Source organism: Podarcis bocagei (genome assembly GCF_964188305.1).
Source record: "Podarcis bocagei genome assembly, chromosome: 2".
Lineage (NCBI taxonomy): Eukaryota > Metazoa > Chordata > Lepidosauria > Squamata > Lacertidae > Podarcis > Podarcis bocagei.
Window position 1 is genome coordinate 22,247,197 of NC_138126.1, and position 26,844 is coordinate 22,274,040.

The following is a 26,844-nucleotide window of genomic DNA, read 5'->3' on the forward strand; positions in this document are numbered from 1 at the left end:
AGTCAACTGACTAACCAGCCAACCTTCCACCTCTCCCCAATTAAAAGCATCAGCTCCTATTGGATGCAGTTTGGCTCCAAGAAATATGAAGGTGGCCAGAATATCTGTTCATGGGATTGCCAGGAATGAGAGTCTGTCTTGCAAGCCTGCTGTCTCTCCATGTCCCACATCTTTGAGTAAAGTTGAAGATACATGCAATATCAAAGGACCACTTATTTATCACTCATGGAGAACAGAAACACATGGCTGTGCACATCATTCATTGCACTGCACTATGAGCCGCAGTGAGATACAAAAGAAAGCTGCTAACACAATGATTCGGGAATATGGGCTGGCCAGAAGTCACCCATTGCGTTTCATCTGCTGGCTGGTTGAGAGTTGCCTGCTCAGCACATCGTACTATTACAATTGAAACCCGGAGCAGAACAGAAAACCCTCGTAAGATAGCATCAGGCATCTGCTGTGGTCCGCGACATTCTGTCCAGCATGCAGCTGATTCCTCAGCCCATCTGGATTTGGGCTAACAATCAGCACTTTATGCCTGAAAGGGCCCAAGACAACCATCGCCTTCACTCTCTGCTGCCCATCCGAGTGACCCAAGCATATTGCCAGAGGCTCTTTGGACCTTTCAATGCCACCAGGATGAGGTGAGAAGCCAAGAGGGTTCCTCCCAGCTGTATATAATGGATATCTTGAACCCGGCTACTCAAAGTGAGCAGCGTGTTCCTGCCTGCCCTGAAAGCCCTGTGGTTTCTTAGCTGCTAGCCTTTGGAAGCTGTCACTCCATACAAAAGGCATTCTAATGGAGCAGAGCTTGTTTCTTGGTAATCAAAGGCCACGTCTGCTTCAGGTCTGGCTACTTACATTCTGTGTTCTGCTTTGCCTCAGGACTGGAGGTAAGTATGGTCCCCACTTCCTGTCCTTGAACAGGTGAAGCAAGAATAAGCCACTCTTCTACATAGATTGAATCTATGAGCAACCCGGAGGGGATGTACTTTGGGTCAAGAGTGGAATATATGCCTCCTTTAGTGAGGTTGTGATATTTCCGTGTTAGAGCTCTTGCCTTCCGTGAAGAAAGCCCCAAGTTAATCCCTTACCTACCATCTCCAGTTGAACGTTTCAGTGAGAAGATCGTGGCGTATCCTGATAATGGGGCAAAATAAACAAGGCAGTTCCCTATGTTTGTAGAAGTGAATCAAATCACCCACCTCTTGTTGCATGTGTATAGTTGGAGAGATTTAGGGCTCATGCACACTGCTGCTCACCCTGTGCTTTTGAGGCAAGGGCCAAGGGGTTTTCCATTTCCCCCCACCACTTTCTTCAGGAAAACTCGCTACTGTCGGCTGAATCCAAACAAACGTCAATCCACAGAAAACCCGACTGACGATTGGTTCGATTCAGAGTGTACCATCTTCGAGAAAGAAGGTCCAGCTGTCTAGGCAGAAGGTGTTGTTAGTCTCAGGCCACAGGAGCGTGCTACAAATTTACGTACAATTTCCATCTCTTAATATATACACAGAAATGCAAATTTTGTCTGACTGTCCAAGGGAAAAAAGATTATACCATTTCTGTTCTGGGGTCTCTGCTGACAGCTATCTGTGCTGATAGGAATTTGGTGGGTTAGAGCATTGAATATCAATTGGTCCTTCCACCAATGAAATACTGTCTCTTACAACAGATGCTGTGATATGCAGAAGATGCATCATGAATGGTCCTGGCGAGCCATGCCTACCGAATGATGTGACATGTGAGGCACCATTCTGTATACTGTCAGAAAGCTTTTCAGGTAAGGAGACTCTCTTGTCGACGTTCCTCCTTTTTTTATGGTGGGCCTCAGTGTAGAAAAGAAAGTCCTTGTACCATACTTGTTTCCTTGTGTGAGTGTCTGGAGGCAGTTGGAGGATGGATGGCTCAATAAATGGAAGAGCTCAAAGTTTCTCTAGGGAATACCATATTGGCATGAATATAAGCTGCACCCAGAATTGAAGGGGGGGGGAGAAAAAAGACAATACTCAGGCTGCTTCCTGGGGGGAGCTGCACCGCTTTGCTGGCGGCCTTCCACCTTCTTTCTGGTGGCTTGGGGAAGGCTTGGGCGCTGTGGGCAGGCAGTGCGCCATTGCCCCGCACTTCCGGGCTGCTTCCTGGTGGGGGGGGGACTGCGCCACTTTGACAGTGGTGTAAGGTCACGAATATAAGCCGCACTTTCACTGTTGGAATTTGGGGGGCGGGGAATGAGGCTTATATTTGGGAAAATGCTGTAATAAATTTAGTACAACAGTTCGAATTTTCTGGTCAGGCTCTGAATTCACTTGGTAATGTAAGCTGTAACATCTTTTACCAAAGCAGTCAATGAGCAATTGACAGAGCTGTCCCTTTCCTCATCCAACATGGTGCATGATGCGTAGCGTATTGTCACATGACAGTGCATTGGTTGGCAAGTGCAAAGTCTCAGCAGCAATATGAAAAAGACCAAGCATTTCCAATGAAAATGGAGCACTAGAAAGCTTTCCCCCCAACTCCATTTTGAACACATGGATTCTGTTGTGAAGCTGGGGAAATTCATGGTGCTGAGAAGTTTTTGCCTCTGCGCATGGGTCTGGGAATGTTCTGATCAGTTCACATTGAGTTCAGTACCCTGACCTGTTCTTAACGCATTGTTGACCACATCTACGGAACGCGATTGTTATGTTATTTCATGTCATGCAATATTAATCATTAGTAATAGTTTAAGTCTTGATAATCAATCACTAGTTAATAGTTTAATAAGGAGGTTTCACGCCTGTCTAATTCTGTGTTCCCTTTCCCAACCTTTAATCTATTGATGATTAATACCTATATTCAACCTTTGCATTGTATTCATGTTAACCAATCAGCAACAAGCACATATGTGGTAATGCTGTAATATTCAATAAAAGGGACTCGCCGAGACATGCTTGAGAGATGCCTCCCGTATGACACCTTGCCATTCGTCTGTCGCTTATTTCAACCCAACACATGGACATATCACTGCAAGACAGACTGTGCAACAGTCTTCCAGCAGTACTGGAAGAGCTACCTCATTAGAATCTTGAATGCCAGATATATTCTTATATTAAGCCATATTATGTAGAGGGACCTTGCCTAAAAAGATGAAATGTTGGAGAGGGACAGAAAAGGTAAGGTTTCTGCTTCAAGGAACTGGCATGTCACTTGGAGAGTGGCCTATTTCTCAGTCTGAAGGAAAAGTATTTGTGATTTATCCTTGAAAACAGTGGTGGAGATTCTGAGATTTAAGGGTTTGTTTTATTTAGACATATATTTTGCATATGCTTTAACCTACTTTTATTTTAATGTTGACACTTAAGTAGCTTTAGCAAAATAAATTCAAATGTCTGTTTTAAGTATACTTTTCAAGATTGAGTTCAAATTGTAAAGTGTAGTTCATGTAACCTTTGTCCTCTCTTTTGATATGGACTTTGGACTAATACAATAAAATTATCTTCATTCACTGGTTAATCTCAACAAAGATACTTCTCTATCTCTCTCCAGTTGAAACTGGTAAATTCGTGAGAGCCTTCCAAGAGTGTGGCGCATTTTTCCTGAGACGGGGATGTGGAACGGAAATAACATATGACACTAAAGAGAAATTGTCGTGCTGTGAAACTGACCTATGTTTTGACTGATTTTACTGTTCTGTTCCTAAATTGCTCCTCCTTCCTGTTCCAGAGAAGAGGACCACCCATTTGGTTGGGATAGTGATGAGATTCATTAAACAAGAGGGCAAACTTGGATGGTCTCTGCCTGCTAGTGAGCAAAACCATCTGCCTCAAGTCATAGGACAGTTTTCTATCTTGGTCTGTTCTCTGTCTGAGTCTCATGATTCTCTGCAAACTCTGAATGATCATGAGTCCCATTCCTAGAGAGGAATCGTACATTTGGCATAACAGGCATCTGCCCTAATTCTGACAGGACCCTGATTCTTTATCAGCTCTTAACCACGTTCTTAGAACATCTCATTCCACACAGTCAGTCAGGATGGTTGGGGGGAGTCTGGAAACACTTCTATTTGGACTCTCCTGCGTCCTGTCCATCAGATTCTCAATTCATCTTTTCCTGGAGCTCATGGAACCCCTCTGTTCTTCCCAACCACTCCTTGGTTGGAGAGTTCAAATGTTCTCTTTTCTCTTTCCTGAACATTGCAATGTAACTGGAACATAGCAAAGCTTTTAAGTAGTGTGGACTGGTGGGAGTTCTAGGTGGCCAATCACGACAGAGTTCGATAGCAATAGTTAAAACGATTGCTACTTTTGCATGCAGAAATAATGTGAGAGTAATACCTTGTAATATTGTTTTCTCAGATGCTTCAATGGTTACTTTCAATAAAGTTTGCAAGTAAACTTGTGGTCTATATTTTGCTTCCAGTCTGTCATCTGGCTTCAAAATGGTGTCCAAATGTATGCAAACACAGGCAGAAATCAAGAAGGTTCCTCCCAGCCTCATATAATAAGTGTCTTGTGAACTGGCAGAAACAGGCATTCTTTTCACATAAGATAGTACAGTGGTACCTCAGGTTAAGTACTTAATTCATTCCGGAGGTCCGTACTTAACCTGAAACTGTTCTTAACCTGAAGCACCACTTTAGCTAAGGGCCCTCCTGCTGCTGCCGCACCGCCGGAGCACGATTTCTGTTCTCATCCTGAAGCAAAGTTCTTAACCTGAAGCACTATTTCTGGGTTAGCGGAGTCTGTAACCTGAAGCGTATGTAACCCGAGGTACCACTGTATCAGGTGGCCATGGAGGTCTAGGACACTGTGTTCAACACTGGTCCCTCCGCCCATTAGGATTTTCGCTAACAATCAGTATACCAGTACACCAAATAGCTGAAGAGAACCACTGCCCTCATCACCCTTGCATTGCAGAGATACCCCAGCATATTGCCGAAAGCCTCATGCACTTTCCAAACCCACCGGGATCTGGTGAGATGAGATGCCCCCCGGCCGTATACAATGGCTGCATTGAACCTGATTCTTCAAACATGAGCAACATCTTCCTTACCATAAGTTAAGCTACTACTGCTATTTATTGCCTGTTTCTTTTTCTGCCAAGGGACAAATGGGTGCGACCGTCTCAGCACAGCAAACCCTTTGCAAAGATTGTAGAGAACGGATTAACCAGAAAAGTATTCAGGACTCTTTCTACATTGAAATACATTATTGGACGTTGAGGGGAACAGAAAGAGCGTAGTTTGGGAATCCAGTGGAAACTTGGGGTTCAGCTACATTAGTAAAGAAAAAATGCTTCATATATCAGTGACTGACTGATTGGGATATTCCAAAACTTACTGTTGTGGCAGACGGAACCCTCTAAATTTCTTTTTTTCATTCTCCCCCTCCCCCCCCCCCCGCTACACAATACTCGTTTCTATGGTTCATTGTAAAATGGCATTTTATTGAGGATTCTGGTGCAGTCTTTTTGAGGGAAAATGGTTCAATTTAATTCGTCCAATTTACAAGCTGTGGGAGTGTCTGGGGCAAGGTCAAAATGGTTGAACAGAAATCCACTCAGCGCCTGCATAGTATGTCATCCAAACTTTCTCTGATGGAGGCCTGCATACCCCAAACCCTTGCAAACACACTCCTTCCATTTACAGATGGGTAGCCGTGTTGGTCTGCCATAGTTAAAATAAAAAAAATTCCTTCCTGTAGCACCTTAAAGACCAACTAAGTTAGTTCTTGGTATAAGCTTTCGTGTGCATGCACACTTCTTCAGATACACTGAAACAGAAGTTGCCAGATCCTTCTATATAGAGAGAAGGTGGGGAGGGGTATTACTCAGAAGGGTGGTGGGAATCGGAGATTGGCAGATAGCTGAGATGAGCCTGATGAGCCTGTTGACGACTCTTAACGACTGTAGTAGGTCTTACAGGAAAAGGCAAGGGGTGAGAAGGTGAGAAGTGGCTTAGTCATGTATAATGAGATAAGAATCCAATGTCTCTGTTCAGACCAGGTCTCTCCATTGTTTTAAGTTTGGTAATGAGTTGCAATTCAGCAGCTTCTCTTTCCAGTCTATTTCTGAAATTCCTTTGTAGTAAAACAGCTACTTTGAGATCTTGTATAGAATGTCCTGGGAGATTGAAGTGTTCTCCTACTGGTTTCTTTGTTTTGTGATTCTTGATGTCAGATTTATGTCCGTTTATTCTTTGGCGTAAGGTTTGGCCTGTTTGTCCAATATAGAGAGCTGAAGGACACTGTTGGCATTTGATGGCATACACAATGTTAGACGATGAGCAATTAAATAGTCCCGAGATGGTATGTGTGATGTTGTTGGGGCCAGTAATGGTGTTGTCCGGGTGTATGTGGCAGCAAAGTTGGCATCTGGGTTTATTGCAGGCTCTGGTGCCAGTGTCCGTGTTAAGTCTGGTTGTAGTATTATTGTGGGTTAGGAGTTGTTTAAGATTGGGTGGCTGTCTGTAGGCAATGAAAGGTCTTCCTCCCAGAGCTTGAGAAAGAGAACTGTCATTGTCCAGGAGAGGTTGTAGATCTCTGATGATGCGTTGAACTGTTTTAACTTGGGAGCTGTATGTGATGACTAGTGGTGTTCTGTTATTTTCTTTTTTGGGTCTGTCTTGCAGCAAGTTCTCTCTGGGTATCAGTCTGGCTCTGTTGATCTGTTGTCTAACTTCATCTGCTGGGTATTTTAGTTCTGAAAAGGTTTGCTGTAGATCTCTTAGGTGAGAGTCTCTGTCTGTAGAATTGGAACAGATGCGGCTGTAACGTAGTGCCTGGCTATATACAATGGACTGTTTGGTATGTTTGGGATGGTAGCTAGAGGCATGTAGATATGTTTGTCGGTCAGTTGGTTTACGGTATAAGGTGGTGTCTATGCGTCCATCCTGTATTTTTATAGTAGTGTCCAAAAAATGTATTTCTTGCATAGATTGATTCATTGTAAGGTTGATTGTGGGGTGAAAATCATTGAATTTCTGGTGAAAGGTGTCCAGGGTCTGTTGACCATGTGTCCAGATGATAAAAATATCGTCAATGTATCGTAGGTACAAGAGAGGTTTGAGTGGGTAGGAGTTTAGGAAACGTTGTTCTAAATCTGCCATGAATATGTTGGCATACTGTGGGGCCATGCGGGTGCCCATTGCTGTGCCGCTGATCTGAAGGAACAGGTCATCACCAAATTTGAAGTTGTTGTGGGTAAGGACAAATTGGCAGAGTTTGGTGGCAAGGTCCGCTGTGGTTTTATCTGAAATGGTGTTCCTTATGGCTTGTAAACCATCGTTGTGTGGGATGTTGGTATACAGAGATTCCATGTCCATAGTGGCTAGTATAGTATTGTTGGGAAGGTTATTTAAAGATTGTATTTTCCTCAGAAAATCTGTGGTGTCACGTACATAGCTGGGAGCACTGATGGCATATGGTTTCAGAACAGAGTCCATATAACCGGAGACACCCACTGTAATAGTGCCAATACCTGAAATGATGGGGCGTCCTGGATTTCCTGGTTTGTGTATTTTAGGTAGAAGATAGAAAGTTCCTGGTCGAGGTTCTGTTGGTGTGTTGGTGAGGATCTGCTTTATTTTGACTCCTTCCATTATAGGTCTCATTAGTTAATACTAAGAATCATAGAATCATAGAGTTGGAATAGACCACAAGGGCCATCGAGTCCAACCCCCTGCCAAGCAGGAAACACCATCAGAGCACTCCTGACATATGGTTGTCAAGCCTCTGCTTAAAGACCTCCAAAGTAGGAGACTCCACCACACCCCATGGCAGCAAATTCCACTGTTGAACAGCTCTTACTGTCAGGAAGTTCTTCCTAATGTTTAGGTGGAATCTTCTTTCTTGTAGTTTGGATCCATTGCTCCGTGTCCGCTTCTCTGGAGCAGCAGAAAACAACCTTTCTCCCTCCTCTATATGACATACTTTTATATATTTGAACATGGCTATCATATCACCCCTTAACCTTCTCTTCTCCAGGCTAAACATGCCCAGCTCCCTTAGCCGTTCCTCATAAGACATCGTTTCCAGGCCTTTGACCATTTTGGTTGCCCTCCTCTGGACACATTCCATGTTGTCAGTGTCCTTCTTGAACTGTGGTGCCCAGAACTGGACACAGTACTCCAGGTGAGGTCTGACCAGAGCAGAATACAGTGGCACTATTACTTCCCTTGATCTAGATGCTATACTCCTATTGATGCAGCCCAGAATTGCATTGGCTTTTTTAGGTGCCACGTCACACTGTTGGCTCATGTCAAGTTTGTGGTCAACCAAGACTCCTAGATCCTTTTCACATGTACTGCTCTCAAGCCAGGTGTACACACATTGAAATATACACAGAGTTGAGAGTGGATTTCATGCTCTTTATTCAGCTCATATTGGTGAAGAGGGAATGGAAGTCCCCTCAAAGTATCTGCTTTATATACATTATTTACACAATGGGCTGCACGTGATTGTCTAATTCTGGAATTGTCCTGTAGGCCAATCAGGTTGTGGATTCCCTTCTATCTGGAGCTGGATTGGGTGGCTCCTGTCGACCAATCATACTGCTGCATTGTTCTAGGACCAATCAGACTGCTGCATTCTGAATCCTATTGTTCTAGGACCAATCTCTTCCTGGAGCTCATGGAACCCTGCTGCTCCAAGGCTTCTTGGGGAGAGAGAGTTTGTTCTCTGTTGTCCTTCCTGAACATTGCAATGCAAGTGGAACGTAGCAAAGCTTTTAAGTAGTTTGGACTGGTGGGAGTTCTAGGTGGCCAATCAACATAGAGTTCAATAATAATAGTTAAAATTACTGCTAGTTTTGCATACAGAATAACGTAAGAATAATACCTTGTGATATTGTTTTATTGGATGCTTCAATGCTTTCTTTCAATAAAGTTTGTAAGTGAACTTGTGGTATGTATTCTGTATTGCTTCCAGTCTCTTATCTGGTTTCAAAATGGTGTCCAAATGTATGCAAACACAGACAAAAACCTGCTCTTGACAGCAGCAACCATCATGCAAACCATCATGCTTCCTTTCAATAAAGTTTAAAAATCAAGTTGCAGTCTGTATTCTATTTTGGTTCCTGTGGAATTATTGTAACTCAAACACAAAAGAAATCACTGTACCTTATCTTTTCCTTTCCTCAAGACTGAGGGAATTTTAATGAGAAAGTACAACTGGTGTTGGGTGCTGGTGCTTCATGGAAGCACAGGAAACTGAGTAACCTACTAAAGGGCAAGCAAGCAAAAGAAGGAAGCAGCTGGAGGGAATTACTAATGGTCTTAGTTGTCTCTATTCCAATGCACAGAGTATGGAAAACAAACGAAGTCCTCAGTGATAGTTTTGAGGAGAAGTGGGTAAGATGTGGACTAGGTGATACTACTGTTAGTCAATCAGCCCACTACAAATTCACCTAAGCCCAAAGAACACTTACCAATATTTGGATTTCCCTGGGCAAGATAAAGTGATTTAACAATTTTAAGAAGCAAATATTTTATTATTCCTTAGGTTTATGGGACCACTGGGAACAGAAAAAACGTACTATTGTGGCACAAGGGGGATTCACATTAGTTCTGGGGAAATATGCCCCTAGGCCCTTATTGGCTGAGGGAAACTCTACTCTGGCATCAGGAGCTCATAGAAGCCTGGGACATTCTGTATAGCCCATTTTGATTTTTCTGAAAAATCAGTACATTATGCACCTAACATCTTAAGGAATTACTACCCGCATCCCTGTTCCTCTTCAGGGCCACCCAAGCATATTCACAGAGGCTTCATGCGGTGGTGCTGTGGTCTAAACCATGGAGCCTCTTGGGTTTGCCAATAGGGTGAGCTCCTGTTGCTCTGTCCCAGCTCCTGCCAACCTAGCAATTCAAAAGCACGCCAGTGCAAGTAGATAAATATTTTCTGCTGTAGTGGGAAGGTAAACAGCGTTTCCATGCGCTCCAGTTTCTGTCACGGTGTCCTGTTGCACCAGAAGCAGTTTAGTCATGCAGGCCACATGACCCGGAAAGCTGTCTGGGGACAAACGCTGGCTCCCTCGGCCTGAAAGCCGAGTTGAGCGCTGCACCCCATAGCTGCCTTTGACTGCACTTAACCACCCAGGGGTCCTTTACCTTTTACCTTTTCACCGTTCAAGCTTACCAGCATGAGAGAAGAAGCCAAGAAGGTTCCTCCTAGCCTTAAATAATAGTAAAGGTAAAGGTAAAGGATCCCTGACAGTTAAGTCCAGTCGCAGACGAATCTGGGGTTGTGGCGCACATCTTGCTTTACAGGCCGAGGGAGCCGGCGTTTGTCCATAGTTTTTCTGGGTCATGTGGCCAGCACGACTAAGCCACTTCTGGTGCAACAGAACACCAAAACCAGAGCAGCACATGGAAACACTGTTTACCTTCCTGTCGGAGTGGTACCTACACTCCCCACATCATTGTTGTTCCTCAGACACCCCAGCATGTTGCCAGAGGCTTCTGGTACCCACCAACCCCATCAGGATCAGGTGCCCTGAAAGGACTTCTGGTTTAGAGCCATCGGCGAATGGCGGAGTTCCTCCGACTGGAGGAACGGGCTCCGTGGAAACTGGGTCTTCCTGCCGCAGCGAAGGTGGGGACCCGCTAGAAATCCCAGGTGGAGGAAGCCTGGGAACGTGGGGTTCAGCAGGGCACCAGGAGCGCCCCCCTACTCATGGGGAACCCCTTTTTGGGATTCCGGAGTGAAGCGGGGTGCTGCGAACTGACTGCTACTTTCACGGAGTTAAGCCGCACAGCCATCGCCAGAGAGCGCTGACTTTTCCCTGTGGACAATTGGATTTAAAACAAGTACCCGTGAGTAGAAACGGAAAATTGGATCAAGAAATATCTTAATTTGACATCGAAGCGGGAAGGTTCTGTCAGGGAACTGACATCGGAGCCAGAGGCGGAGTTTAGGCTCTCGAGTGATGCTGGAGAAGGGCCCAGCAGGGGGAGAGGCGGCTCACCAGCTGGGGAAAGAAATCAGCGTAACACCAGGGATAAAGGGGGGCAGATGGGGGAATCGGCGAGGGGGCTCCAGGACTCCCCGCCGGAGATCAGCGAAGAGAGCACGAGTCCTCCGCTACCCACGCCCTCCCTGTGCAGAAGACTTCCGCGCAGGGAGAGTAGGAGGAGACTGGGAGTCAAACAACTTTTATGCTGGAAAAGGTTTAAGAAACGCCCACTGATGGATTCTGCTAGCGACTGAACAGCCACGAAGTGCAGGGATGTTCAGACAGAAAAGGTTTAAAAAGGCAACCTAGCCTGGAGTGGCACCAACTTGCGCACGAGCAACCCCTACATTTATTACAGGTTCAAAACAGGAAGTCCGCCTTCCGCTTTTTGTATACAGACTGAAGCAGAAACCTTGTAAGCTAAAGCCTGAAAAGTCGTTAAAAAAGTCTAAATTTCCTTCATTTATAACTACTGAAATCCCCTTGGAAGCAGGAGAAAAAGGGGGGGGGGGCTTTGTGTAACGCCTGCAGGAGAGGGAGCGAAGAAAGATAAGTTTCCACCGTCTCTAACCTGGGAACGGGGTGTCAGAGACAGAAATTGTTAGAGAGATTCATTGACTGTGAATGGAATACTTTGACAGATAGCTAAAGAAGAGAAATAAACTGATTCCAATGTCGCCTTTTGCATTCTAAAGAAACAAAATATCTGAAAAATGAAAGTAATTTTCCTTTGTTGGACTTGCCTTAAAAAGATGGATACAAATAGAAATTGTCTCCTCTAGAGGGAGCTTGCTAAATTGTTGCTGCAGTCTACTTGAGGAATCCACAGCTGTGAGATTAAGATCGTGGGATTAGTCCTTTTGACCTTGACCAAATATGAGCTGGAAGGAAGTTTTGGTGCTTGCTTTATGAAAGACAAATGCTTTGTTGGAACAGATGCATGAGAAGATGGATTTGGTGAATGAGAAAATGGATTTGATGACTGTTGTGGCCAATAACTGTGGACAAATAGTGAATAGTGATACAGAAACCATCCAGGGTCCAACTCAGGAACCTGTATTGATTGGGCAAGTGCAGAAGATAATGGAGGAGGCTGCGGTTGCACCTCAAATAATACAAATGGAGAGGCCCCAGGCCCCACAGGAGCATAAGACACTGTTTTTGAAGATTGAAGATGGAGTGGGCCAGGGGGAGTCTGGAGCTGAGGAGGCTCTTAATTTTGGAGAGACTTCGAATTATGCTCGTAAACATTTTTGGATTATATTGATGACTGTGGGGAGTGGGACTGTGGGGAATGGGCTGGTTTGATGAAGGGAGACGGAGATAATTTTGGGTTGGAACCCCCCAGAGACCTACTCCTCAATGAGAAAGGAAAGAAATTAAGAAAGAGACCAACAAAAAACAAGGAAAAGTGCAAGTATAAACAACAAGAAGAAGATCTGCAGAAGGGACATGGAAGAGACTTAAGGCCCTCGGACATAAGACTTCCAGGTTGATGGACTAGATGGAATGGACAGTAAGGACTGACATGACCCGATACCAGGAAGAAGAGACATTGAAGAAGAGACTACGAGGCTCTCGGCAGGAAATTGAAGCAACTAAATGCACAAATTGTCATCTCATCTGTCCTCCCAGTTGAACGACGTGGCCCAGGGAGAGACGGGAAAATAGTGGAACTGAACAGCTGGCTTCGCAAATGGTGTAAACAGGAACGGTTTGGATTCTTAGATCACGGACTGCAGTTTCTTGAAGATGGACTTCTGGCAAGTGATGGGCTGCACCTCACAACGGTTGGGAGAAATGTTTTTGCTAAAAATCTCAGAAACCTCATCAGGAGGGCTTTAAACTGACTAATGTGGGGGAGGGAGACAGTGCTCCTGAAGGTAGGAGTCTATCAATTAATGAAGATGATCATCCAAATGTCATAGACCAAATGGAGCAAACAGCACGCGGACCTAGTGGTGGGTGGAAAAAATCCTTAAATAAGAGACACGGGGGAATGATTAATGGACTTCAATGTCTGTACACTAATGCGCAAAGCATGGGAAATAAACAAGATGAGCTTGAGCTCTTGGTACAGCAAACTAAATATGACATAATAGGCATCACTGAAACCTGGTGGGATAAGTCCCACGATTGGAATGTAATAATGGGGGGATACAATCTATTTCAGAGAAACAGACCAGACAAGAAAGGAGGAGGAGTGGCGTTATATGTCAGGGATGTGTATACCTGTGAAGAGATCCAAGATTTAGATCCTCAAAGCCAAAGTGAGAGCATTTGGGTCAAAATTAAGGGAGAGAAGAATAACAGAGACCTCATTGTGGGAGTTTACTATAGATCCCCAAGCCAAACGGAGGACATAGATGATGCCTTCCTGGAACAGATGGCCAAGCATGCAAAAGGAAGGGAGATAGTAGTAATGGGGGACTTCAATTACCCGGATAATTGTTGGACGTCAAACTCAGCCAAGAGCATAAGGTCAAACAGATTCCTCACTGGCCTTGCAGACAACTTCATTGTCCAGAAAGTGGGAGAAGCAACAAGAGGAACAGCCATTTTAGATCTGGTCCTAACCAATGTTGATGGCCTGGTTAGTGGGGTAGAAGTGGAAGGATCATTAGGCGCGAGTGATCATGCTCTTCTGAAGTTTACTATACAGCGGAAAGGAGCAGCCAAGCATACTAGGACTCAATTTCTTGACTTTAAGAAAGCCGACTTCATAAAACTTAGGGAAGTGCTGGGTGAGATCCCATGGACAACAATACTAAAAGGAAAGGGAGTTCATGATGGCTGGGAGTTTGTTAAGAGGGAGATACTAAAAGCACAACGTCAGGCAATACCAATGAGACGGAAACATGGAAGGTGCCTAAAGAAGCCAGGGTGGCTATCTAAAGAACTTTTAACTGAATTAAGATTAAAAAAGGATGTGTACAAAAAATGGAAAAGGGGGGAAACCACCAAAGAGGAATTCAAACAAATAGCCAGCACGTGTAGACACAAAGTCAGAAAAGCTAAAGCACAGAATGAACTCAGGCTTGCTAGAGAGGTTAAAAGCAACAAAAAAGGCTTTTATGGGTATGTTCGTAGCAAAAGGAAGAACAAAGAAACAATGGGGTCACTCAGAGGAGAAGATGGTGAAATGCAAACAGGGGACACAGAAAGGGCTGAACTACTCAATGCCTTCTTTGCCTCAGTCTTCTCCGATAAAGAAAACAATGCCCGACCTGAAGAATTTGGAGCAAATGATTCAGCAAAGGAAACACAGCCCAGAATAACTAAGGAGATAGTACAAGAATACTTGGCTAGATTAGATGTATTCAAGTCTCCAGGGCCAGATGAACTGCATCCAAGAGTATTAAAAGAACTGGCAGATGTGATCTCAGAACCACTGGCAGTCATCTTTGAGAATTCCTGGAGAACAGGCGAAGTCCCGGCAGACTGGAGGAGGGCAAATGTTGTCCCTATTTTCAAAAAGGGGAAAAGAGAGGACCCAAATAATTACCGCCCAGTCAGTCTGACATCAATAGCAGGGAAGATTCTGGAGCAGATCATTAAGCAAACAGTCTGTGAGCACCTAGAAAGGAATGCTGTGATCACCAATAGTCAGCATGGATTTCTGAAAAATAAGTCATGTCAGACTAACCTGATCTCGTTTTTTGACAGAATTACAAGCCTGGTAGATGAAGGGAACGCAGTGGATGTAGCCTACCTTGATTTCAGCAAGGCATTTGACAAGGTGCCCCATGATATTCTTGTAAAGAAGCTGGTAAAATGTGGTCTTGACTATGCTACCACTCAGTGGATTTGTAACTGGCTGACTGACCGAACCCAAAGGGTGCTCATCAATGGTTCCTCTTCATCCTGGAGAAGAGTGACTAGTGGGGTGCCACAGGGTTCTGTCTTGGGCCCGGTCTTATTCAACATCTTTATCAACGACTTGGATGATGGACTCAAGGGCATCCTGATCAAATTTGCAGATGACACCAAACTGGGAGGGGTGGCTAACACCCCAGAGGACAGAATCACACTTCAAAACGACCTTGACAGATTAGAGAACTGGGCAAAAATAAACAAGATGAATTTTAACAGGGAGAAATGTAAAGTATTGCACTTGGGCAAAAAAAATGAGAGGCACAAATACAAGATGGGGGACACCTGGCTTGAGAGCAGTACATGTGAAAAGGATCTAGGAGTCTTGGTTGACCACAAACTTGACATGAGCCAACAGTGTGACGCGGCAGCTAAAAAAGCCAATGCAATTCTGGGCTGCATCAATAGGAGTATAGCATCTAGATCAAGGGAAGTAATAGTGCCACTGTATTCTGCTCTGGTCAGACCACACCTGGAGTACTGTGTCCAGTTCTGGGCACCACAATTCAAGAAGGACACTGACAAACTGGAACGTGTCCAGAGGAGGGCAACCAAAATGGTCAAAGGCCTGGAAACGATGCCTTATGAGGAACGGCTAAGGGAGCTGGGCATGTTTAGCCTGGAGAAGAGGAGGTTAAGGGGTGATATGATAGCCATGTTCAAATATATAAAAGGATGTCACATAGAGGAGGGAGAAAGGTTGTTTTCTGCTGCTCCGGAGAAGCGGACACGGAGCAATGGATCCAAACTACAAGAAAGAAGATTCCACCTAAACATTAGGAAGAACTTCCTGACAGTAAGAGCTGTTCGACAGTGGAATTTGCTGCCAAGGAGTGTGGTGGAGTCTCCTACTTTGGAGGTCTTTAAGCAGAGGCTTGACAACCATATGTCAGGAGTGCTCTGATGGTGTTTCCTGCTTGGCAGGGGGTTGGACTCGATGGCCCTTGTGGTCTCTTCCAACTCTATGATTCTATGATTCTATGGATGAAGATTGGAAGAAAATTTATAAAGAATTTTTTTTATTTAGGGAACTAGCCTAAAATTAATGAATATTAGGGAAAATGTTGGAATGAAACTATATGACTCTAGTAGAAATGATATCAGGAGTTATGAACAACTAAGTATTAAGTTTTAAGCTTTAAGGTATTTTATGGTAAGATACGGTTAAATAAATTAAGGTAATTTGAATAACAGAATATGGGGAAAGATGGAAAGGATCTGTTGAGTTAATTAATAGGTTAAATTGTTAAGATAAATTATTTAATAAAAATTGAGAAAGATGGAAAGAATTTGCTGAAATAACTAACTAAACTAGAATACAAAAAGGGAGGTGCGAGGAGGTCAACGAAACAAGCAAATGGAAGTTAAAGATATGTAATATGGGATTTGTGTTTGTTTGTTTTCCTTTTTATTTTGTTTTTTGTTGTTGTTGTATTGTTGTATTGGTTTTTATGTTTTGTGTTTTTTTCTTCTTTTTATGCATTGTAGTGTTGTTTTTTATTTTTTGTTTTTTATTTCTGTAATTCTGAAATTATTAATGAATATTATTTTTTTTAAAAAAAGGATCAGGTGCCCTGAGATGCTAATAAGGTTCCTATTGGCTTTATATAATGGCTATGTTGAACCTGGTTCCTCAAGCCAAGCAACCGTTGTTTTTCAGAAGCTGACCAGTTGCTACTAGTTATTACCAGATTTTTCATACCTGTGGTCCATAACTGTTCCCAGTCAGCCATCATTATGTTATGTCCAACATCTTGTGCCCATTTAATCATAGCAGATTTCACTGTTTCATCCTGAGTATTCCATTTCAACAGCAAGTTATACCTCTTTGACAAAATCTCAGTTTTGGGTTCTAACAGTTCTGTTTCTAATTTTGATTTTTCCACCTGGAAGCCAATTTTCTTGTCCATATTGTATGCCTCCATTATCTGATAGTAATGAAGCCAATCTTGCACTTTGTTTTTTAGTTTCTCAAAACTCTGCAGTTTCAATCTATCTCCCTCTTGTTCCAGAATTTCCCAATATTTCGGCCATTTGGCCTCCATATTGAGCTTCTTCTGAGCTTTCGCTTCCATCGGTGACAGCCACCTTGGGATTTTATTTTCCAGTAGATTCTTATATCTTATCCAAACATTAAACAATGCTTTCTTGACAATATGATTTTTAAATGCTTTATGTGCTTTGACCTTATCATACCACAATTATGCATGCCATCCAAATACTTTATTAAAACCTTCTAAATCCAAAATGTCTGTGTTTTCAAGAAGCAGCCATTCTTTCAGCCAGCAAAAAGCTGCTGATTCATAATAAAGTTTAAGGTCTGGCAGGGCAAATCCACCTCTTTCCTTTGCATCTGTTAGTATTTTAAATTTTATTCTAGGCTTCTTGCCCTGCGGTTTCTCAGCTGCTAGCCTTCGAAAGCTGTCTCTCCATACAAAAGGCATTCCAATGGAGCTGAGCTTGTTTCTTGGTAATCGAAGGCCACGTCTGCTTCAGGTCTGGCTACTTACATTTTGTGTTCTGCTTTGCCTCAGGACTGGAGGTAAGTATTGCTCCCATTCCCCATCCCAAAATAGGTAAAACAAGAATAAGACACTGTTTTACATAGGTTAAATCTATGAGCAACTGGAGGGGATGTACTTTGGGGCAAGAGAGGAATACAGTGGTACCTCGAGTTAAGTATTTAATTCGTTCTGGAGGTCCATTCTTAACCTGAAACTGTTCTCAGCCTGAAGCACCAGTTTATCTAATGGGGCCTCCCGCTGCCGAGTGCCGCCGGAACACAATTTCTGTTCTCATCCTGAAGCAAAGTTCGTAACCCAAGGTACTTATTTCTGGGTTAGCGGAGTCTGTAACCTGAAGCACATGTAACCCGAGGTACCACTGTACATGCCTCTTAAAGTGGGGACATGATAGTTCAGTGTTGGAGCACATGACATCCATTGAGAAAGCCCCTAGTTAATCCCCTACCTAACATCTCCAGGTGAACATTTCAGTGAGAAGAAAGTGGAGCATCCTGATAACGGGGCAAAATAGACAAGGCAGCTCCCTGTGTTTGTAGAAGTGAATCAAATTACCCACCTCTTGTATGTGTATAGCTGGGTAGATTCAGGCGTCATGCACACTTCTGCTCATCCTGTGCTTTTGAGGAAAGAGCCAGGCAGTTTTCCATTTGCCTCACCACTTTCCCCAGGAAAGGGTTTGTGGCTGAATCCAAGCACATGAAACTGCAGAAAACCCCAATGGCGATTGTTTCAATTCAGCAGATCCAGTTCTTAAGGTGAAATCCTGTACCTTGGAGTCCATTTCAGGGGAGAGTTCAATTTCCCTTTTACCTGTGAAAGGAAGCTGCTTTTCTCCTGCCTCCTGATGAAAACATGAACACTGCAAGTATGTGCTATCTGTGGAAAAGAGGGTCTAGTTGTCTAGGTGGAAGGTGTTGCTAGTCTCAGGGCACAGGAGCTTGCCACAAACAATTTCCATCTCTTAATCTATACACAGAGATGTAAGTTTAGTTGGACATTGAATACTGATTGGTCCCTTCACAAACGAAATGCTGTCTGTTACAACAGACGCTGTGAAATGCAGACTGTGCTCTTCAAAGGGGCCTGGCAAGCTATGCGAACCGAAAGAGAAGACATGTATGGGACCATTCTACCTGAAGATAGAAATATTTTCAGGTACGTCCTGTCAACCATCCTCCTTTTTCTATGCTGTGACTAGAATAACCTGAGATATAAGTTTAAAACTAAAAATAAAAAAAATGGACATGTATCTTTCATAAATGTTCATTTTATTTTAATGTTGACATTTTAGTAGTTTTAGCAAAATAAATTTAAAATTCTATTTAAGTGCATATTTTTAAATGAAGTTTAAAATGTGGGGAAAGATTTTCTCTTTCTTGATATGAACTATGGACTAATTCAGTAAAATTCTCTTCATTCACTAGTTAATATCAACCTAAGTACTTATCTATCTCTCTCCAGGACAAAATGGCAAATGGACTAATTACGTCAAAGAATGTGGTGAAGACAGTACGAAAAAACTCTGTGGGACAGAGGTGACATCGGGAGATAAAAAGAAAGTATCATGCTGTAATAGCGACTTATGTCTTGACTGATCTTACTATTCTATTCTAAAGTTGTTTTCGCCTATCCATGTAAAAGGGTGGGTAACCAATCTTTCTCCTTTGATAAACATAATATTAGAACATTTCATATCATTTCCTTTCGATGAACAACAGGTCTTCCTCCTGCCATTGCAATTCAAATGACAGACAAAAGCCCCGCACAAATATTCTGATGCCACGTCCAAAAATCACATTCAGGGGATGTTCCACACCAAACAGCCTCATCGTCCTCCACAAAATGGTGGCTGACTGTGTGACCTGGGGAGTCTTCTGTATTTGTGGAGGGCTGCCATATATCTTAGACCAATGATTTTCCAGCTCCCTAAGTGCATTGGGAAGCCTCCATGAGCACGGGAAACCCCCAATTTGGCTATCCATACTTGTTAATCAAACACTCATTCAGTTCACAACTTCATTTCTCCTTCCTGCTCCCGAGAGGAGGACCACTCATTTGTGCTCACTCATTTATGCACTCCTTCATTGTCTGATATTTTGAAAAGTAAAAATAAAAAAAATCCTTCCAGTAGCACCTTAAAGACCAACTAAGTTAGTTCTTGGTATGAGCTTTCGTGTGCATGCACACTTTTTCAGTGTATCATGCTCATATCAAGAATTTTTTTATTTTGACTATGGCAGACCAACAAGGCTACCTATCTGTATTTGAAAAGTAAGTTCCTCTTGCAAAAGTGCACTATTGACTTAGGTATTGGGGTGGAATGGGTCGTTTCTTGGAGAGTTGATTGACATGTACCAAGCAGTGATTTGCACTGTCTATAGGGTTTGTGGGTCTCTTTATCACTCCCCATCCTTGCTTGAACTTGGCAAATCACAGAAGATGTTATCAAATACAATAACCTGTGCTAGGGATGGTGACAATTCCTCTCTTCCTGGAGCTCAGGGAACCCTGTTCTTCCCAACCTCTCCTCGGTTGGAGAGTTTGAATGTTCTCTGTTCTCCTTCCTGAACATTGCCATATGACTGGAACGTGGCAAAGTTTTAAGTAGTTTGGACTGGTGGGAGTTCTAGGTGGCCAACCACGATAGCATTCAATAATAATAGTTAAAATCACTGCTAGTTTTGCATGCAGTAATGAGGCGAAAATAATAGCTTGTATTATTTGTTGTACCTTACGCATCAATTATTTCTTTCAATAAAATTTAAAAACGAAGTTGTGGTCTGTATTCTATTTTAGCTCCTGTGTAATTACTGTATCTTGATCACAAAAGAAATCACTGTACCTCATATTTTCCTTTCCTCAAAATTGAGGAAATCTTAATTATATGGGTCATATCCCATGCTTTACAACAGACTTCTGTGCTCAGCTGCATTTCCTTTCCCTCTCTGGGCCCCTGGGCAGCTGATTCCTCAGCCCATCTGGATTTGGGCTAACAATCAGCACTTTATGCCTGAAAGGGCCCAAGACAACCATCACCTTCACTCTGTGCTGCCCATCCGAGTGACCCAAGCATATTGCCAGAGGCTCTTTGGACCTTTCAATGCCACCAGGATGAGGTGAGAAGCCAAGAGGGTTCCTCCCAGCTGTATATAATGGATATCTTGAACCCGGCTCCTCAAAGTGAGCAGCGTGTTCCTGCCTGCCCTGAAAACCTGTGGTTTCTCAGCTGCTAGGCTTTGAAAGCTGTCACTCCATAAAAAAGGCATTCCAATGGAGCAGAGCTTGTTTCTTGGTAATCGAAGGCCATGTCTGCTTCAGGTCTGGCTACTTACATTCTGTGTTCTGCTTTGCTTCAGGACTGGAGGTAAGTATGGTCCCCACTTCCTGTCCTTGAACAGGTGAAGCAAGAATAAGCCACTCTTCTACATAGGTTGAATCTATGAGCAACCCAGAGGGGATGTACTTTGGGGCAAGAGTGGAATATATGCCTCCTTTAGTAGGGTTGTGATATTTCAGTGTTAGAGCTCTTGCCTTCCGTGAAGAAAGCCCCAAGTTAATCCCTTACCTACCATCTCCAGTTGAACGTTTCAGTGAGAAGATTGTGGCGTATCCTGATAATGGGGCAAAATAGTCAAGGCAGTTCCCTATGTTTGTAGAAGTGAATCAAATCACCCACCTCTTGTTGCATGTGTATAGTTGGAGAGATTTAGGGCTCATGCACACTGCTGCTCAACCTGTGCTTTTGAGGCAAGGGCCAAGGGGTTTTCCATTTCCCCCAACACTTTCTTCAGGAAAACTCGCTACTTTCAGCTGAATCCATACAAACGTCAATCCACAGAAAACCCGACTGACGATTGCTTCGATTCAGAGTGTGCCATCTTCAAGAAAGAAGGTCCATCTGTCTAGGTGGAAGGTGTTGCTAGTCTCGGCGCACAGGAGCCTGCCATAAATTTGCATACAATTTCCATATCCTATGCTATATACAGCGATGCAAATATAGTCTGACCTTCCAAGAGAAAAAGAATTGTGCTATTGCTGTTGTGGGACCTATTCTGACAGCTATGTGGGCCAACAGGATTTTGGTGGGTTAGGTCACTGAAGATTGACGCGTCCCTCCTCAAATGAAATGATGTCTCTTACAACAGATGCTGTGATATGCAGAAGATGCATCATGAATGGTCCTGGCGAGCCATGCCTACCAAATGATGTGACATGTGAGGCATCATTCTGTCTGATGGTAGAAACCTTTTCAGGTAAGGAGACTCTCCTGTCGGCGTTCCTCCTTTTTTATGGTGGGCCTCAGTGTAGAAAACAAAGTCCTTGTACCATACTTGTGTCCTTGTGTGAGTGTCTGGAGGCAGTTGGAGGATAGATGGCAGCTAACAGATTGAGGCTGAATCCTGACAAGACAGAAGTACTGTTTTGGAGGGACAGGAGGTGGAAGGGTGTGGAGGACTCCTGGTTCTGAATGGGGTAAGTGTGCGCCTGAAGGACCAGGTGCGCAGCATGGGAGTCATTTTGGAGTCACAGCTGTCCATGGAGGCACAGGTCAATTCTGTGTCTGTCTACCAGCTCCATCTGGTACGCAGGCTGAGACCCTACCTGCCCATGGACTGCCTCACCAGAGTGGTGCATGCTCTGCTTATCTCCCGCTTGGACTAGCAATGCGCTCTATGTGGGGCTACCTTTAAAGGTGACCTGGAAACTACAACTAATCCAGAATGAGGCAGCCAGACTAGTGACTGGGAGTGGCCACCGAAACCGCATAACACTGGTCCTGAAAGACCTACATTGGCTCCCAGTACGTTTCCAAGCACGATTCAAAGTGTTGGTGCTGACCTTTAAAGCCCTAAATGGCCTTGGTCCAATCCAGGTGATGTGAAGTTTTGCAGAAACTATGATGTGACATGTGAGGGATCATATTGTATGAAGATAGAAAGCTTTTCGGGTAAGGAATGTTTCCTGTTGACATTGCTCCTTTTTCTATGCTACGCTTCAATGTAGAAAACAAAGCCTTGTATTCCATATTTACTATTCTGCAGAGTGTAAACAAAGCTTCCCCTTTTGGCCACAGCAGATGCCCGTGCATTCCATTAGTTGCGTGGCGAGTTCCCGCTTCCCCCCACTGGAAATAAAGACACGTGACACCATGATTTAAGTTAATGGGCAAAAATTGGCCACAACTTTATTGGTTACAGAAATGAGCGGTATTGGCTTAGGCATTAGTCCTATTGACTATCCAGCTTCAGCCCAAATGCATGAAGACCGGAAAGGGTTAACTGCCAGAAGGGGGAGTCCTGCTGATGCACATCAACTAGGAGCTCCCCTGGGGTCACCGCTTGGGGGCGTGCCTTAGGCCCACACCTCCATAGGCTTTGGACAGGGCAACGCTCCCCGGAATGCTTGACCGGACTACCCTTTGGTGTGGGGGAAGGTGATGGCACTTCCTCCCCTCCCTCTCATCTACATAACAATACCCTTACCAATGCCTAACTGCCAATGCCGAGGAGTTGTGACGATTTGCTACGAGGTAGGTGAAAAGCCAAATGGCTGGAGCCAATTGGCCAAGTGGTAAAAATTCCTACCAGGCCCCTTGACGGCGACCAACCGAAGTTCACAGCAATCTCAAAGAGCCTGCCTGAAGGGTGGGAGGGATGGGAAACCGGATCAGCTGGAGCAACGAAAGAGGAAGATCCTTGGCCACGCCAGCCCTAAATAGCGCAGGCCATGCCTCCCAAGTCAGCCGATTGGCTGGCAAGGGAGATGATGCGGCCGAGGATTCCCTCGTGCACATGGGGGAGGGCGTGAAGCCCGCAACCCCACCTCCTCTCCAGCTCAGAAGTGGCTTTGTTAATTTTTTGGTAAGTATTCTGTGGCATATTATCAGCAGCACAGCTTCCCAGAGACAGCAACAATGATCACATGGTTCCAACACTTTTTGAAATGGTGTGGCCCTTGCCAAGCTCTGACAAGAAGAAGAAGAAGAGTTGGGATTTAATATCCCGCTTTATCACTACTACTACAATAATAATAAATAATAATAATAATAATAATAATAATAATAATAATAATAATAATAAAATAAATATTAATAATAATAATAATAATAATAATAATAATAATAATAATAATTTATTTATACCCCGCCCATCTGGCTGGGTTTCCCCAGCCACTCTGGGCGGCTTCCAACTGAATATTAAAAAACAATACAGCATCAAAGATTAAAAACTTCCCTAAAGAGGGCTGCCTTCAGTTGTCTTTTAAAAGTAAAAGAGTTGATAATTGCTTTGACATCTGTTGGGAGGGCGTTCCACAGGCCCTCAGCGCTGGATCTCAGTGTCCAGGCTGAACGATGGGGGTGGAGATGCTCCTTCAGGTATACAGGACCGAGGCCGTTTAGGGCTTTAAAGGTCAGCACCAACACTTGAATTGTGCTCGGAAACGTACTGGTAGCCAATGCAGATCTCTCAGAACCGGTGTTATGTGGTCCCGGCGGCCACTCCCAGTCACCAGTCTAGCTGCTGCATTCTGAATTAATTGCAGTTTCCGGGTCACCTTCAAAGGTAGCCCCACGTAGAGCGCATTGCAGTAGTCCAAGCGGGAGATAACTAGAGCATGCACCACTCTGGCAAGACAGTCCGCGGGCAGGTAGGGTCTTAGCCTGCGTACCAGGTGGAGCTGGTAGACAGCTGCCCTGGACACAGAATTAACCTGTGCCTCCATGGACAGCTGTGAGTCCAAAATGACTCCCAGGCTGCGCACGTGTTCCTTCAGGGGCACAGTTACCCCATTCAGGACCAGGGAATCCCCCACACCCGCCCGCCCCCTGTCACCCAAAAACAGTACTTCTGTCTTGTCAGGATTCAACTTCAATCTGTTAGCCACCATCCATACTCCAACCGCCTCAAGACACTCACACAGGACCTTCACCGCCTTCACTGGTTCTGATTTGAAAGAGAGGTAGAGCTGAGTATCATCTGCATATTGATGGACACCCAGTCCAAACCCCCTGATGATCTCTCCCAGTGGCTTCATAGTTTGCATGGTTAAGTTAAAGCTCATAGTAATAGTCCAAAAGGGCAATGAAGTACCCTATTTATAGAGAAAGGGGGCATATTTCTTATATTATATACTGGAGGAATCAAAATCAAGAAAATGGGACAACTTATGTATTGTAATGTTTGCTGTTCCTGTTCTTGTGGATTCATGATGTGGTAAAACTAATAATAAAAATGGATAAGAGAGTGAGGGTCTGAGGTAGTATTCAACTAGGTTTTACTCAGAAATACTGAATGTATAAACATGACTAAGTTAGACCCACTAATTTCAGTCACTATACTCTGAGTAAAGATTTGTTGAAGGCTGCCACAGATATCATGTAACCTTGAGCAAATAAAGATAAATGTTCAATAAATGGAATTGCCTCAAGTTTCACTAGGGAACAATAAATCTGCTACTGTACAACAATTCAGATTTTCCGGACAGGCTCTGAATTCACTTAGTAATGAACAAAGCGGTCAATGAACAAATGACAAGACTGTCCTTTCCTTGTCAAACACTGTGCACCACTCGGCAGGTGGAAAGTATCAGCAGCGATATGATAAATACTGGACATTTCCAATTAAAATAGAGTATTGGAAAGCTTTTCCCCAACTCCATTTTGAACACATGGGTTCAACTGTGCAGCTGGGGAGATTCATGGACATATCACAGCAAGACAGACTGGGCAACTGTGGGGCAGCAGTACTGGAAGATCTTCCTGGTCTTGGATGCCAGCTATATTTTTGTATTAAACCGCATTGCATATAGGGACCTTGCTTAAGAACAGGGCTTTTTTTCAGCCAGAACTTGCCGGAACTCAGTTCCGACACCTCTCAGATAGTCGCCATTGCCATTCTAAGACAACAAGAGAGGAGTTCATGGTGAGTTCCTGCCCCTCTTTTTCTAGAAAAATTGGACTACTTAAGAAGATGAAATGTTGGAGAGGGACAGGAAAAGTAAGGTTACCGTTACAGGAAGTTAATGGGAATGTCGCTTGGAAAGTGGTCCATTTGGCAGTAAAGACTTCCAGTCTGAGGGAAAGGTATTCGGGATCTATCCTAGACAACAGTGGTGGAGATTATTATATTTGTTTCTTTTATTTGGACATGTATCTTTCACACGCTTTAATTTTATTCTGTTTTTACGTTGACATTTTAGCAGAATAATTTCAAAGTTCTGTTTTGAGCAGGCATAGGCAAACTCAGCCCATGATCCCTAGCTGACAGGACCAGGGATGATGGGAATTGTAGTCCCAAAACATCTGGAGGGCCAAGTTTGCCTATGCCTGGTTTTGAGTTTACTTATAAAGATGTCAGGATGGTCAGGTAAGGGGCTGGAGATACTTCCATCTAGATTCTCCTGCGTCCTGTCCTTTGGATTCTCAATTCATCTCTTCCAGGAGCTCATGGAACCCCTCTGTTCTTCCCAACCCCTCCTTGGTTGGAGAGTTCAAATGTTCTCTTTTCTCTTTCCTGAACATTGCAATGTAACTGGAACATAGCAAAGCTTTTAAGTAGTGTGGACTGGTGGGAGTTCTAGGTGGCCAATCACGATAGAGTTCAATAATAATAGTTAAAACGATTGCTAGTTTTGCATGCAGATATAACATGAGAGTAATACCTTGCGATATTGTTTTCTCAGATGCTTCAATGCTTTCTTTCAATAAAGTTTGCACGTGAACTTGTGGTCTGTATTCTATTTTGCTTCCGGTCTGTCATCTGGCTTCAAAATGGTGTCCAAATGTATGCAAACACAGGCAAAAACCTGCTTCTTGATAGCCGCAACCATCATGCAAACTGAAATAGGGATACCTGAAGAGATGTCCAAATGCAGGCAGAGAAAAAGAACTATCTGAAATAGATAGCGGATTTATTTTGGAATATTCTATTCAGCATCAAAGACAGCACATGCCATTTGTTCCCGATACAGGCACCACCTGCCTCACCTGCATGTGATCTACTCACACACGGCCGTGCACACACTTGGCATCACAAAATAAAGAATAAATGAATGCATGGGGACGCTGGGAGGTGGAGACCAGTCTGGCAACATTTGGAGGGCATCTCACTGACTATTATTGATTCAGCCCCAATACACTTAGAAATTCTCAGATATGAGGAGTTCTCAGCCAAGGGCTCCTCCAGATGACCTCTTTATTCAATATTCACCATGGTTTGCTTGAAGCAACCTTCTTCAACGGAGAGACTGTGGACTTAGCTACAGTGGTCAATTACCGTATTTTTCGTTCTATAAGACGCACCAGACCACAAGACGCACCTAGTTTTTGGAGGAGGAAAACAAGAAAAAAAATATTCTGAATCTCAGAAGCCAGAACAGCAAGAGGGATCGCTGCGCAGTGAAAGCAGCAATCCCTCTTGCTATTCTGGCTTCTGGGATAGCTGCACAGCCTGCATTCGCTCCATAAGACGCACACACATTTCCCCTTACTTTTTAGGAGGGGAAAAAGTGAGTC

The 26,844-nt window shown here is 43.8% G+C and overlaps 2 long non-coding RNA genes across 2 annotated transcripts; both read left to right on the top strand.

Annotated features, from left to right (window-relative positions):
• Positions 1-805: 805 nt before the first annotated feature.
• LOC308581421 lies at positions 806-3,558 on the top strand. The gene is made up of 3 exons (XR_014005074.1): positions 806-896; positions 1,679-1,786; positions 3,529-3,558. It is a non-coding gene; the product is annotated as an uncharacterized lncRNA (long non-coding RNA).
• Positions 3,559-3,731: 173 nt separating this feature from the next.
• On the top strand, positions 3,732-26,051 carry LOC308581418. The gene is made up of 2 exons (XR_014005072.1): positions 3,732-4,027; positions 25,702-26,051. It is a non-coding gene; the product is annotated as an uncharacterized lncRNA (long non-coding RNA).
• The last annotated feature ends 793 nt before the right edge of the window (positions 26,052-26,844 follow it).